General features: G+C 47.8%; 1 long non-coding RNA gene across 1 annotated transcript; it reads right to left on the bottom strand.

The window, feature by feature from the left end:
- Window positions 1-2,783: 2,783 nt before the first annotated feature.
- Window positions 2,784-3,734, bottom strand: LOC127000613 (uncharacterized). The gene is made up of 2 exons (XR_007754340.1): window positions 3,283-3,734; window positions 2,784-3,149 (listed from the first exon to the last, which is right to left on the bottom strand). It is a non-coding gene; the product is annotated as an uncharacterized LOC127000613 (long non-coding RNA).
- Between the last annotated feature and the right edge of the window lie 11,254 nt (window positions 3,735-14,988).

Genomic DNA, 14,988 nt, shown 5'->3' with positions numbered 1-14,988 from the left:
TGAAAATGCGTAAAAAAAAAAATAAAATAAAAATATTGTACACTGAAATGCCGATACTTAAAAAAAACAAAAATATTAAAGGGATGAAAATGCGTAAAAGAAAAAAACATTGTACACTGATTTGCTGATACTTAAAAAAACAAAAAATATTAAAAGGATGAAAATGCGTAAAAGAAAAAAAACATTGTACACTAATTTGCTGATACTTAAAAAAAAAAAATTAAAGGAATGAAAATATGTAAAGAAGGAAAACAGGGAAGAAGTTGAAAAAGAAAAAAGGGAGAAAGGAAAAGCTGAGAAAGAAGATAAAGATAAAGAGGAGGAAAGAAGGAAAAGTGTAACATAGGAAAATGTGAACAATGAAAAAAAGAAAGACAACAAAGGGATGAAAATATGTAAAGAAGAAAAACAGGGAAGAAGGTGAAAGAAGAAAATGGAGTGTAATGGAAAAGAGAAGAGAGAGAAAGGAAAAGCTGAGAAAGAAGGAAAAGATAAAGAGGAGGAAAGATGGAAATTGTAGAGGAGGAAAAAAGAAAGATAAAAAAAAAAAGAGAAGCATAAAGAATTAGAAAGGATAGAAGAGTGAGGAGGAAAGAAGGGAAGGGAAGGGGACGAGTGTGAAATTTATGAGCTAAAAAAAATAATTAAATAAATAAACGAAACCAAGTATATATAAAAAAGTGCAAATCGCCCATATTGAACCTTATTGGACATTATCAGCGGCATTGGGCATTAGAGAGGCTGAGGCAATGGGCAGAAATAGTTAGAAGTGCAGCATTGACCATCTAACCTCATGAGTGATTACCATAAAACAAAAAATGAAGAAAAAACGAAACCAAGTATAACAAAAAGTGCAAATTGTCAGCCATATTGAACCTTATCGGACATTATCAGCGGCACTGGGCATTAGAGAGGCTGAGGCAATGGGGAGAAATAGTTAGAAGCACATCATTGGCTATCTGACCTCATGAGCGATTACCGTAAAACAAAAAATTAAGAAAAAAAAGAAGCCAAGTATATAACAAAAAGTGCACATCGCATCACATCGGAAAGATATATATAAGAAAAAAAAAGAAAGTGTGAGGAAGAAAAAGTGTACAGAAGGAAAATAGGGAAGAGAGTGAAGAAGGAAATGAAGTGAAATAGAAAAGAAAAAGGGAAAAACTGAGAAAAAAAAGAGAAATGAAAAAAAGAAAAGTGCAAGGAAGAAAAAAATGTAAAAAAAGGAAAATAGGGAAGAGAGTGAAGAAGGAAATGAAGTGTAATAGAAAAGAAAAGAAGAAGGGAAAAACTGAGAAAGGAAAAAGAGAAGGAAAGAGGATGAAGGTATGAAAATGTGTCCTGATGTGTCTTGTCTTGCTCTGCTTGTTTGCGTTTGAAGGAAAAAAGGAAAAAAACAAAACAAAACAAAAATAGGTTGGTTCATATATCACTCATCGAAGAAAAATATATATAATTGAAAAAAAAAAAAGAAAAAAAAGGGTTGGATAGGAGATTATGAATTGTTACAGGATATGAAACTTATGTGTATATATTAAGGAAAAGGAGATAGTGAAATTTTACGAATAGTTGATTTATTTATATTAGTATGTAAGATAGGGTGAGGGTTGGGGTACACACACACACACACACACACAGAGATATTTGCATTACTTATTGGTGTTTTTCTAGTGCTGGTTCTGTGTGTGTGTGTGTGTGTGTGTGTGTGTGTGTTTTCACCATGCACTTTTTAGGGGAATTTGCACACATAGACTCACAGTAGGTATTCGGCATAGCTGCGCACACACACACATACACACACACACACACATATGAATTCCCTCTAAATAATACGTCCAAACTGTCACTTATAGCATTTTATGAACTAATATTCTTTTTTTTTCTTTCCAATCATGTTCCTCTTGCACCTCCTCCTCCTCTTCTTCCTCCTCCTCTTTTTTTTGTACTTAAGGAGTCTGTAATTTTTGTAATCTGATTCATAAGTGATGTCTAGTCTCATATTATTGATATTCTATTATTATTATTATTATTATTATTATTATTATGGATGACTGCATTTAATATATTTTTGTGAATAGTACTATGAAAATTCTCTCTCTCTCTCTCTCTCTCTCTCTCTCTCTCTCTCTCTCTCTCTCTCTCTTCTTATTCCCTTCCTTCTTTCATTGATTTTTCTTTCTTTGTTCATTCATTTATTCTTTTTTTTTATTTTCCTTTTTTTGTTTTTTCCTTTCTTGTTATGCACACTCTCTCTCTCTCTCTCTTTTCTTCTTTTTCTTCTCCCTTCCTTCCTTTCTTAATTTTTTCCTTCCCTCCTTCCTCCCTTCCTTCCTTCCCTCCTTCCTCCCTTCCTTCCTTCCCTCCCTCCCCTTTTCCTTCCCTCCCTTTACTCTAATTCTGCACCATAACTTAACTTCACTTTGCCATGATGATAAAGAACAGTGTTGCAGCAAAGTCCATTAATCTGTACTTTATTTTTCTGAATATAATGTGAATCTGATTTTTTCCTTTGATTTTCTGATTTTCCCGATTTGTGACTTTTTTTGGGTACTATAATTCCTTGCCTTTAAAAATTCAGAGTGCTGTTTTATGTGGTTTATATTTTTTGTCTTTAAGAATAGGCCTACAGGTTATTGTGTTTTGAGGGTGACTAATTTTTATGCCTTCCAAAAAATGTCTTTCCTAGTTTATTTTTTCCTGCCTTTTCAGAGTTATTTCCTGCTTACAAAAACTGAGACTTGTTTTTTTAGGGTTTATATTTTTCGCCCTTCACAAATTCAAGCTTTTTGCAGTTTTTTTTATATAATTTCAAATCTTAAATAATTCAGACTTGTTTTTGAGGATGATTGTAATTTTCTGCCTTCTAAAAACATCTTCTCTAAGGTTTATATAATTATTACTTACCTTCACATATTAAGACCTTTTTTTTTTAGTTTATTTTTTCGTGCCTTTTCAGAGTTATTTCCTGCTTCCAAAAACTGCTAGGGTTCATATTTTGCTGCCCTCACAAATTCAACCTTCTTTTCATTTTTTTATATAATTTCCTACCTCTAATAATTCAGACTTCTTTAAGAATGTTCATAATTTCCCATTGGCATTATATTCAGACTTTTTCTAAGTTCATATTTTTCTGCCTTCACAAATTCAACCTTCTTTTCATTTTTTTTTATAATTTCCTATCTTAAATAATTCAGACTTGTTTAAGAGTGTTCATAACTTCCCATTGGCATTATATTCAGACTTTTTCCAGGGTTCATATTTTTCTGCCTTCACAAATTCAACCTTCTTTTCATTTTTTTATATAATTTCCTATCTTAAATAACTCACTGTTGTTTAAGAGTGTTCCTAATTTCCCATTAGCATTATATTCAGACTTTTTCTAGGGTTCATATTTTTCTGCCTTCACAAATTCAACCTTTTTTTTATAATTTCCTATCTTAAATAACTCACTGTTGTTTAAGAGTGTTCCTAATTTCCCATTGGCATTATATTCAGACTATTTGGTGTTCGGATCAACGGAATATACCACAGATTAATGGACTGTGATGTGTCTGAGAAGGGTTACCGCCACTTTCAGCTCTGTATCTGTACCTGTATTATGTATCATCGCGTGTGTATATATTGTGTGCGTGTGTTTTAGGGAGATTTTCTATGCATGGATGAATTTTTATGCACCGAGTTTTATTGACGCAGAGGAAACATGAAGATTATGGAAACTGAAGGCTTTTATTCACCATATACCCGAGAGAGAGAGAGAGAGAGAGAGAGTAGTAGTAGTAGTAGTAGTAATAGTAATAGTAATAGTAGTAGTAGCAGAAGCAATGGTAGTAGTAGTAGTAGTAGTAGTAGTAGTAGTAACATGTTGAATTTTTGATGTCTCTTGGCTAAATAACTTAACTTTTTGTAGGAACAGTGATTTGTGGGCTATTTTTTTCATTATTTTGTTTACCTTGAGCTGTTTACTGTAAAAAAAAAATTAGAATGAATAAGTTAGTGTAGGTCATGTCTTCTAGCTATCAGCGGCAGTAGTAATAGTTGATTAGTAGTAACGAATGATAGATGTGACGATAATTATTCTATTCGTGGGGCTACTACTACTACTACTATATACTACTACTACTACTACTATATACTACTACTACTACTACTACTACTATATACTACTACTACTACTTTTTTTTTTTTACTACTACATAAATGATACCTCCACCCATGTTTATTTTCCCGACACATAATCATGGAGGGCTCCATAGCTTGGAGGTCATTAGCCCCAACTCTGTTTGCTAATGACTGTGGCATCCAACCATATCACTAATACTACCTGACACTAAATCACCTATCATCTATTACGTCTAGATCCCCCTTTCCTTCCCTACTCAAGTCACTCCCGACCCACCCTAATGTCACTCTCCACCACTGTGGCTTCATAGTCCATATTGGAGATGGTGGTGGCTTTTGGGCCAGATTGTCTGGTGCCCCTGAGATATAGGATGGCCGACCTGAGCAGGGAGAACGAGAGGCGACACCTCATCCAGGCGACAACGTGACTCCTTGGCTGATGCTTCTTTTCTGAGATTAGTTCCGCGACTCGTCTTCTCCTGTTCGTTCCTGTGGTGGTGCTGCTTGCAGGGGCAGCTCACGGTGACAGGCAGCCATCGGGTCGAATATGCGGATGTCCATGAACGCCCGCTGTCCGCGCACCCAGAATCCGCGGGCACTTAATCAACCCGTGCCTCCTGTGAGGTATTGGCTGTCCTGTACTGAAGGTGTTCGCCGTCCAGGGGAAGCAGTGCCGGCTCGGTAGTGACGTCTTGGCATACCTCCCAGAGCATGCTGGCTGTCAGATCCCTCACCTCATCGTGTCGAATACAGACGAAGCCTCCTTTTTTACATGCCATGGTGTGGGTGACATCATTTGGTGATCCACATGCACAGAGATCGGGCAGTCCCTCAATCGGCCAGCCATATCTCAGAGCAATGGCGTCGACAAATTCTTGTTTGTTGAGGCTGAAGCCCTTTGCTCTGATTGGTAATGACGTTAGCCAGTTAGAGGCGCCTGCCTCCTGTGCTGTGTGTATTTTTCTACCCATTTCTGTGGACAGGAGGTGTGATAGACGGTCCAGCTCGTCTTTTTGGGCCTGTTGCCTTTCTTCTGAGATTTTTCTTTTAATATCTCTTATTTCTGTTTGGTCTATCTCGCCCTCTGCCTCCTGAGCGATGATCCTGTTGATGAGTGACCTGGTAAGGCTGATGGAGTTTTGGTTCTCCTTATCTGCCAGCTTCTCAGGGTTGGTGATCCCCATCCCACCCAGTCTTGGGGGAAGTGTTAGCATATCCCTCTCCTCCTCCCCCAAAGCATGAGATTTCACCAGCGCCGGCAAGAATACATTCTTGACGGCATTTTCCAGTGGTCGGAGGAGTGGACTGATGCCGGGGATGGTGCGCATCAGGAACGTCCACCGATGTTGGATGCCGTGGGTGTACGCTGAATAGGCAGCGTGTGGCTCAGTCTTGGCAATGGCAGACAGCTTCTATTTCCCTCACCCATTCAGCTACTTTGTCTCCCACGTACTCCTTCTTATATACCTCTGTCCCGATCACTGCACCTAAGTGTCGTTGTCCGTCTTTTGTCACAATGACGCCACTTCCTCTAAAAGTTTCTGCGGCATGGTCATAATGTTCAGGTTTGACAATAAGGACAGACTTGGTGGCGTTAGGGATGTATCCTATCTCAGGGCCGGCGGTGTTCACAGTGTCCCACCACCCTTTTAAGTCTGAGATTTTACCAGCACCTGAGAGGTCATCCGCATAAGCCACCTGTTTCACCCGTGTTTCTGCGAACGCGATTTCATTTTGGAGGACTGATAGGCCCAGGGCGTACATAGCCATGGCTATTGGGTCACCTTGTGTTGTTCCCTCAGATGATTTTAACACTTTCACTTTTCCACTGTGGCTATTTATGTATAAGTCGGTCTGGTACGTATAGGTATTTTCGACATACATAGCTGAGCTAGGGCACTTGGTTTTAATGTTGTGTATCATAGTCTTTCTATTTATTGTGTTGAAGACATTTTTGGCGTCAACAAGAAGCACTGCTTCGCACTCCACGTGGTCGAATATCTCCCGCATGGCATGGACTGCTGCTTCTCCTCCTGCCTGCTGCCCCGCACAAACTTGGAGGCTCCCTGCTGCCATTCTCACATCTTCTTTGACGACAGCCATGATGCATTTGCCTACGATGCGCCGCAGGACTTCTCCGACTCCTATAGGCCTGCATCCCGGCCTCTTGTCCAGGGGAATGAGGCGGCATGTCGTCAGGGCGTCCACATAGTGGCAGCTGGAGGAGGCGAGTTTTCTTGCCAGTGCTGCAATGGTGTTGCGCAAGTCACCAGCTGCATTGCCAAAGTTGGCGCTGCTCAGCAAGCTTCGCCGTCCCCGTGTATCAAGCTGAGGGCCCCGCGCTGCCACGAGTCTGGAGGGCCTTCTTCCACACCATCTCTCCTGTTTTCCATTCGTATATAACTGGATTCGATGGTTGGTGACATCCTGCCAGTCTCAATCCCTTCAGGTCACTCGGTGGAGGATGTTTTTCCTTGAGTTGAATGATCGTGTCCCTGGTGAGTGGAAGCACACCCCGTGTGGAATTTTCTGACAAGGCTCGTGTTGCAGACGCAACGTTGCCTTGTCGCATTTTTTCTGCTAACTTCCGGGCCCTGTCTTCTACTACTACTATATACTACTACTACTACTACTACTACTACTACTACTACTACTACTATATACTACTACTCATAGCTGGGCACGATAACAGAAAACCTTATTCCCGATCACCGATAACTGATAATGAAAAACCTTAACAGCGATAACCGATATTCGTTAACTAGAGACACAAGTATAGGCGATAACCGATAACCGATACCCGATATAAATCCACAGTTCCGATACTAGCTAGCGATAAGTCCGATAGGCGAAAACGATACTATTGTTACGAATGTGCTGTATGTGAATGATTGTATGTGTAATGTGATGAACTTGTAGCATGATGCAATGTTAGCTCAGCATGGTGCAACTCTACTTGTTGGGACAAGAGAGACAGGAGGGGGCCCGGGGCCGCCGGGCCGCCGGGCAGGAAGTGCTGAGTCGAGCAGTTGGGGAGCAAGGGTGGCTGAGGAGTTGTAGGGGAGAAGACGCGTGTCTGGGCTTGAGAGAGTGTTGAGCTGCTCCGCTCGCGAGCTGTGTGCATCCGGTGTGCGTGTCTGCCGTGCCCCTGTACTGTGCCTGATTAACTAACTGTTCTGTGCCTTGAAAGTTGCTGTACTCTGTACTGTGTGAGGAACCTGTCATTAAACTAGAACTTAGTGTTGAACGTGTATCTTTTGTGCCCTGCCCCGTTCCTGCTCCCCTCGGTGTTCTGTGTGGGCCGCTGTGAGTGACTGGTGCCCGTGTGGCTGTTCTGTTGTGAGGATCACGCCACCTGCCTGCCCGTGGATGGTGTGTGGTAGGGGGTGGCGTAACACTTGGTGTCAAAGGAGTGGGGATAAGTGAACAGTGAAGCGCGCCGAGTCGTCATGGCGTCCCCCAATGGTCGCCGTGAGGGTGAGGAGAAGGGCAAGGCCGGGGCTGACGTGGGTGAGGTGAAGCTGGGCCAGATGGAATTGTTCGCTGCCATGTTGGCCAGTCTGAGGCAGGAATTGGATCAGAGAACAGAGAGGGCAGAACAGAGGGCACGCGAGCAGGCAGAGAGGGCAGACGAGAGGGCACGCGAGCAGGCTCGGAGGGCAGAAGAGAGGGCAGACAAGCAGGCCCGCCATCTTGCCGATATCCTCCAGAGCTGTTTCTCGTCGCTGAAGCTGGAAACCCAGCAGTACACCGACCAGGGCTGCGACAGCGCGAAGAGTGAACGGCTGGAGGAGGTGCGGACCCAGGAAGGCGAGGTCCGAGGCCTGAGGGAGGCGGAGACGCAGCTGCGAGAGGTGGCACCGTCGCACGCGGAGGAAGAAGGCTCAGTTCTGGCGGGAAGCGCCGGGGCGGCGGTCCTGCAGGGGCCTATCCGGGGCCCCTGGCAAGGACTCCTGGAGCCTGGTAGCGTCGTGGCGGAACCAGTAGCTGCCGCAGGAGGTTGGGGAGCCCCTGCCTCGTTGCCTCCCTCACCCCCTCCCTCTCCTCCATGCCAGCCGGCTCGCAGGTCAGGTAGTCCGCTCTCTCTCCCATGGCAGCAGCGAGAGGTGGCAACGTGGTGCGGGGAGGAACAAGAAGCGTCATGTGGGCTGGCGGCGGATGCACGGGTGGCGGACTGGCGGGGCTCCGCGTGGGGCCCCTGGCAAGGGCCCCTGAAGCCTGGTGGCGTCGTGGCGGAGCCGGTGGAGGCTGCAGGAGGCTGGGGAGCCGTCGGAGCCGCTCCCTTGGGTCCAGCTGGTGCTGGAGTCGGACCCATTAACTCTGCCTCGTTGCCTCTCTCACCGCCTCCCTCTCCGCCATGCCGGCCGGCTTGCAGCCCACGTGGTCCGCCCGCTCCTCTCTGCGGCCCCTCGGCCTCACCGTGCTCAGGGAGGCTTAAGCCAGCGGGGCACGACGGGAAGTTGGCATGGGAGGCCCAGTTCAAGATGCCAGCTGCTGCCCAGGGCTGGAGCGAGGATGAGAAGGCGCTGCTGCTGACGACAGCGCTACGGGGCTCAGTGGACGAGCCCGGCCGCTTGGTGGGGAGCGCCGAGAGGACCTTGGGGCGGCCTGACATGCTGGCCGCTACGCGACTCCAGGACGCGCCACAGAGGCTGTGTGGCGTCACGGGGCACTGCGTGCAGTCTGAGGGCCCAGTGGAGGCTCGTATCGGCGTAGGCAGCGCTGTGGAGCGCCGGCCGATGGACGTCGCCGATCGAGACGAGCCGTGCGTGCTGGGCCTCGACTACCTGCCGCAGGGCGAGGCCTGTGCCGACCTTGGACGGGAGCTGGAGAGGCTGCGCGGACAGGCGCCTTTGCTCCCGAAGGTCGGCTGTGCAGAGGTAGTCGCGGCGGAGCGACTGCACCTTGCCCCGGGGACGGAGGCTAGGGTCCTGTGTTGCCGGTCGGACGCGATGCCAGCGGAAGGCACGGTGGAGTCCACGGAGGGCCTGCAGCTGCCTGGTGGTGTGGCAGCCGGACGGAGTCTCGAAGGAGCGGGGGAGGAGTCAGTCACGGTGCTGGTGGCTAACTCCTCCGACGAGGCTCGGGAAGTACCCGCTGGTGCCAAGCTGGGCACCTGTGAAGAGGTGGAGCAACAAGAGGAGGCGTCGGGGAGTGCGGAGTCGGCCGCTGTGAGGCCGCTGCCCGACTTCCTGGAGGATTCGGCGCACCGGAGCGCCGCTCACCTGACGGAGGCGCAGACGAAAATGCGCCACACCCTGGCCCAGTACGCGGACGTGTTTAGCAGGGGTGACTTGGATCTGGGCCGCACGGGGTTGGTGAAGCATGGCATCAACACGGGAAATAGTGTGCCCACCAGGAGCCCGCCCCGACGTGTCGTGCCGGTCAGGCGGGAGGATCTGCAGCGCGCCGTCAACGAGCTGGCGGCGCCGGGGGTGATGGAGCGGACAGACAGTCCGTGGCCCTCAGCAGTCGTCCTGGATATGAAGAAGGACGGCACGCAGCGCTTCTGTGAGGACTGCCGGGCGCTGAGGGACGAGACTGGCGAGGACTCCCACCCCCTGCCGTGGACCGATGACGCGCTGACGAAGGCCTTGGAGTTGGGGGCATTGACGATGACAAGCGGCCTAGCGGCGGCCGCCCCGCCCTGCCATGACCTCCGGGGCCGGATGGCGAAGGTGAAGATGAAGGCGAGCCCGGAGGGTCTCCGTGGCTCGTGCGGGGGCTGTGGCAAGAGGGGGCATAGGTGCAGTCGGTGCCTGGGGGAGCGAAGGACGCGTTCCCTCGACCGGCTGAGCCCCGACGCCCTCCAGCCGCGCTGTAAGGACTGTGGCCAGTCAGGCCACCGCTTGAGTGCCTGTCCCAGGCCCAGGGACGCGGCGCGGGCGGGAAGCGCGGACGGGCTGGAGAAGGGAGTCGACTTCCAGCCGTCTCCCGCCCTCGGGCCCCGCCTTGAGTAAGCTGCCGCCGCCCGACCAGCGTGTTGCCAGTGGGAGGCTTAGCAGTTGTAGCCACGACGCGTGACAGTGGACACCGGGGGCTGAGGAGTCCTCGGCGCGGCATGACCCGGGGTAGTGTGTGCTGCTGGAGGGGCCAGTGGAGGCTCGTATCGGCGTAGGCAGCGCTGTGGAGCGCCGGCCGATGGACGTCGCCGATCGAGACGAGCCGTGCTTGCTGGGCCTCGACTACCTGACGCAGGCCAGTAAGACTCGTGGTGGCCTCGGACGGGAGCTGGAGAGGGTGACCGGAGTGGTGCCCTTTGCTTCCAGGAGGTTTTCGAGCATGGCTGCGTGGGGAGGTAGTCACGGCTGAGCGAGGGCACCTTGCCCCGAGGGTGAAGGCCAGGAGCCGGTGTCGACTGTCCCGAGCGTCACGTGGAGCGGATGGCGTGGAAGAGCCCACTGAGGACTGACGGCTGGTCGACGGCGTGGCTGACAGGCGGAGCCCCTTGGGGGCGCGAGAAGAGACTGTGGAGGACGTGGTGGAGGACAGACTGATTTATGTGTATTGCATGTATTTTTCTGTGTTCAATGCTCGGCCGGGAGCTCAGGCTACCGGTGGATTTGGCCACGGGGCGGCCTCCCGACGTGAGCTTGCCCACCGTCACCTCTGGCTTCGCAGCGGCACTGCAGGAAAGCCTGGCTGAGGTGCACCGACTAGTGCGGGGCAAGCTCAAGGTGGCAGGCCAGGCCATGAAGGAGACATACTGCCGGCGCAAGAGGGATGTGAGCCCCAGCAGCAGCGAAGGGGACGTGTCTGAGGTCGACCAAGGGGCGAACGAGAACATGGGCGGTGCGGGCGAAGCGGCAGATGTCAGTGACGACCCTGAGCAAGTACCTGGGGCCGACGACGCGGCTCTGGGTGCCACCGCCTGCCTGCCGCCGCCCGCATCCCAGCGGCGCCCTCGGCGAGAGAGGCGTCGGCCGGGATGGTTAAGAGACTTTAGTGATGTCCCAGGGGACTGATTAGTTTGATTATTTCATGTGTTTTGTTGTTGAATGTTCGGGCAGCCGGGTCGACTGCCTTTTGAAGGAGGAGATAGTGTTACGAATGTGCTGTATGTGAATGATTGTATGTGTAATGTGATGAACTTGTAGCATGATGCAATGTTAGCTCAGCATGGTGCAACTCTACTTGTTGGGACAAGAGAGACAGGAGGGGGCCCGGGGCCGCCGGGCCGCCGGGCAGGAAGTGCTGAGTCGAGCAGTTGGGGAGCAAGGGTGGCTGAGGAGTTGTAGGGGAGAAGACGCGTGTCTGGGCTTGAGAGAGTGTTGAGCTGCTCCGCTCGCGAGCTGTGTGCATCCGGTGTGCGTGTCTGCCGTGCCCCTGTACTGTGCCTGATTAACTAACTGTTCTGTGCCTTGAAAGTTGCTGTACTCTGTACTGTGTGAGGAACCTGTCATTAAACTAGAACTTAGTGTTGAACGTGTATCCTTTGTGCCCTGCCCCGTTCCTGCTCCCCTCGGTGTTCTGTGTGGGCCGCTGTGAGTGACTGGTGCCCGTGTGGCTGTTCTGTTGTGAGGATCACGCCACCTGCCTGCCCGTGGATGGTGTGTGGTAGGGGGTGGCGTAACACTATATTGATATTTCAGATAGAACAACATTGATGAATTCAAATTTTCATTATCTGTATTTTAGGAAACTTACAAAACCTTAAAACCACACGTTGACACGTACCTATGGACGGTAATACTAGAAATGCCTGAACCGGTGTTGTGTTGTTTGGCGTCCGCACTGTCAAAAATTGTTTACAAACTCTGGTCTCTCGTGAACGGTGCATGCTCAGACCAGCAAGCGTAGACCTGTACAGTCTCACAAAGCTTTTAAACCGTAATTAAGAGTTACTGGAAGGCTGAATCAGACATATAGTACCACTACCACCATCCTCGCTGTTTCTAGAGCGACACTCTGTACGAGTTGTATTTATATGTACAGAGTGTACGTCGTTCTAGAAACAGCGAGGATGGTGGTACTGTATGTTTGATTCAGCTTTCCAGCAACTCTTAATGTGTTAAAAAAAGCATTGTGAGACTGTACAGGTCTACATTTCATGGTCTGAGCATGCGCAGTTCACGAGAGACCAGTGTTTGTACACAAAAGCGCCAGCTTTTGATGATGGGACACCCAAATAACACAACACCGGGTGCCTTCAATACCATGACATACTCACAAACAAATATGGAATATCAAATTTGAGGCAGTGAATAATCATTTTTGGGGCAAAGTTAAATGATTTTTCTCTATGATATATTGATTTTTGAGTAGCATAAAAAAATAACCTAGTGTTTTAATTTTCATGACCTAAGTATGAAATCTCATCACCGAAGATATTTCATACCCCGAAGTTTTTTCATACAACACCGGGCCACGCATGCGCAGTAAGGAGACAACGTTTTTTTCTGAGAGGCGGAAAAAAAGTAGCGATTATCGCTAGTTGGGTTACTACTACTACTATTATATACTACTACTACTACTACTACTACTATATACTACTACTACTACTACTACTACTACTACTACTACTACTACTACTACTACTACTACTACTACTACTACTACTACTACTACTACTACTACTACTACTACTACTATTATATACTACTACTACTACTACTATTATATACTACTACTACTACTACTATTATATACTACTACTACTACTACTACTACTACTACTACTACTACTACTACTACTACTACTACTACTACTACTACTACTACCACTACTACTACTACTACTACTACTACTACTATTTCTACTTCAGTTCCTAATAGCTATTCTCATTTCAACTATTACTGCTGATATTTTCACTTAAACAACTTCTACTGGTATTTGAGAGAGAGAGAGAGAGAGAGAGAGAGAGAGAGAGAGAGAGAGAGAGAGAGAGAGAGAGAGAGAGAGACTTTTAATATGTAGGCCTAACAGCATGCACCATCTGAGCCGTTGATAAGCTAAAAGGTCATCGTTCTAGAGGCCCCATTAAAAAAAAAGAATTGACCTTCACGAACTAATAAGGAAGCATGTCGGAAAAACTATTGAGTAAAAAATCTCGAACTGTTGAACCTAGCGTGCCGGGAATCGAACCCACGCCACCAGGATGAAGGCAGGGCAGCTTATAGAAATTTAGAAGTGGCCTTTTTATAACTAAGTAAATATAATAACCATAGGACACAATAAAATGAAAATAATGTCATGTGAAGCTGCACCGTTCGAAACTCTGAAAAGAATCACAGCCAGCGCGGTTGATACGATAAATATTTGATTAATACGATAAATTAGTGCCTTATACATGTGATAACAGATAAATGTCCATACGATATACGATGATTTCTTGGCAGTTTTAAAAGTGATTTAGAGTTAAGAAAAGATTGCTTGTATTAAGGAGCCTGTGTATCGCTTCCTGCCTTACAAAGTAGCTACTCCTGCCTCACAAAATTTAATGTCTTCTATCAACCCTCAAACCTCTCGGAAAACTACAAGAAAGAGTGTAAAAGATGAAAAAATGTGAAAAATGGCTATACTTTCACTGTACTAACGTGTTCGTACCGCAAATACTAGTTTATTTTTATGATTCAACGCGATAATGTAGGTTTAAGTACGACAATTGTGGCCCCAGACGTACGACATTACCTGGCATTGTGGTCCCTCTGCATGTGCAGTCCAGCGTTGCCAGATTGTCGTGCTCAGACTCATATTTACTGATTTCCGGCCCCAAAACTGGCTCCTCCACCCTGATAACTAGATTCATTTATAGATATCGTTGAAATGCTTAATTACTGATGTTATTTTGTAAAAGCGATAGGTTGGAAACTGGTAAATGTGGTGCTGTATGATAACCTGGCAACGTTGGACTGCGCACGCACGAAGACGGCCACGTGTAGGGTGTCATGGCGCCGAGTCACTGGGAGGGGCTGAAGAGCTTGTGTTTTGTGCTCCCTGACACTCTCATGTACGGGCTGACTCCTCCACCATTGATCAGCAGCGGTGTGCAGGCCATTCCCTCTCCATACGGTAAGTTATATTCGTTGCTGTGAAGGATGTTTAGTGATATACGTGATTCATGCTGCACAAGGACAACTCGAGGGGACATTTCTTAAGTTACATTACCACAGTTTCTCGTAGTCATTATATAATATAAAAATCACTTGCCTGAATGAACCCTTTTCTCCGAGTACTCGCCTCCGTGGTCTAGTGGTCAGCGTGCCTGGCTTCTACTCCGCGGGCCCGGGTTTGAATCCCGGCCCCAGGTCACCCAGCTATTCATCTTACCTTTCGGGCTGGTCGATAGATAAATGGGTACCTGGGGACACCTGGGGAAGGTAAACTGTGGTAACCTGGATGTCACGCTGGCCCTGTGTCCCGGGGTGATGGGCTCCCTCCCACCACAGGCTTAAGGGCCAGTGTTACGAAGATGAGCACCGAGGCCACGCGCAGCCATAGCGTATGCCGCCAAGCCTGCGACACTCCTGTCTTGCTGGAACGGTGGGTGACCTCACATGTCTTGATCTTCTCAGCCTTCTTCCCTCAAAGGTATTCAAAAACTGTCTTATAATGGAGCTGTCCCTTACACCAACAAGGCTCACCTTGCTCCAGTATGCAACATATTTTTGAATGACGTCCTGAAGAAAAAGAAGCAATTTTAAAATATTTACTTGGTGTAGGTTTTTCTCAAAGTAAAGTTGAGGGCATAGGTATCTATGGTACTGAAGTGGAAATGGACCTTTAACAAACAGCGACGGTGCACTAGTGACTGACAGCCAACACATTGCAAACCTCTTAAACAGTTACTTTTCCTCGGTGTTTAATACTAACAGTCTTCCTCTCGCTACCACCAGCACCAGTACTAATATAAATCTCGAGCATGCGTT

The sequence above is a fragment of the Eriocheir sinensis genome, chromosome 19, assembly GCF_024679095.1.
Source record: "Eriocheir sinensis breed Jianghai 21 chromosome 19, ASM2467909v1, whole genome shotgun sequence".
NCBI classification, from domain to species: Eukaryota; Metazoa; Arthropoda; class Malacostraca; order Decapoda; family Varunidae; genus Eriocheir; species Eriocheir sinensis.
Note: the sequence above shows the minus strand (reverse complement) of the source record. Positions and strands in the feature narration are given on the sequence as shown.